The following is a 1,100-nucleotide window of genomic DNA, read 5'->3' on the forward strand; positions in this document are numbered from 1 at the left end:
GTGTACACGTCTAAATAAGCTAATACATAACTATATCGATACAGGTTTTTTTTTTCTGTGTTAGCACTGAAATAAATATTTACATATGCAAGTTTCATACATCTTAAAGTACGAAGATCACCTGTCATTTGTAATTTTAATTTCATTGTATGAAACTACTTAAGGTTAGTACGCTTTTCTCGAAAACCCCCTTTTATCAAACAATAAAATGGATTTAGGATCTTTGGGAAAAGAACTCAAATGCTGTCCACAAGACATTCAAGATGACACCACTGCAACTTATATTCCAGTGTGTATACTCAACATACCATATCTAATGGGCTTTGCAAGCTGCTTATGACTATTTTAAACCCTGGTTTGTTTGCTCATTACTGGCTTACACTCATACTGTGGCATGCCATCAGGACAATAACTGAAACTAACATTCAATATGCAGTATTTCATTCAGTTGTTCAAATATTTAATTTCATGCATCACACTATTCTGATGAAAGTGTCGGAATCATTACAATATAAACCTCCTGCCCCGATCTTCACAAACCCTCATTCTAATAATATGTCGCTTATGTGTCTCTTATTTTTCTTATCAAAATGCAATAAACTGATGTCTATTTACAGGTGTTCTACATTCCCTGCTCCTACATATAGGCAATTTCCTCCATTTTCTGATGTAACAGTTATAAACTATTACACGATAAGACTAGGCATACAGCTACAATGTGAATCGCCTTCAAAAAACAATAATTTCCCGTATTCTACACTAAATGAACGTTCTCATATAAAGAAAATTGTGTGGAATCTTACTTTAAAATCGATAGGCATTAGGTATAGGTCTTATATTAGGTATCTCAATGGCTAATCACTGTACGACATAAAGCTGTGTGTATGAGGATTTAGAAAGTTACACTTTTACTGAAAAAAAAAGAGAAGCTGAAAATGACATACAACAATGACGAAATATACACTGTTGATATCACACTTCACCTGTTCATCTGTTTGTTCAAAAGTTCCGTTCAGTTGAGAGAACTAATTTGATTCTGGTAGCCGACTATGGTACAATAAAGTAGAATATGATAAAACATAATACAATATCATAATGAT

Source organism: Diadema setosum, chromosome 6, assembly GCF_964275005.1.
Source record: "Diadema setosum chromosome 6, eeDiaSeto1, whole genome shotgun sequence".
In the NCBI taxonomy this organism is placed as follows: domain Eukaryota; kingdom Metazoa; phylum Echinodermata; class Echinoidea; order Diadematoida; family Diadematidae; genus Diadema; species Diadema setosum.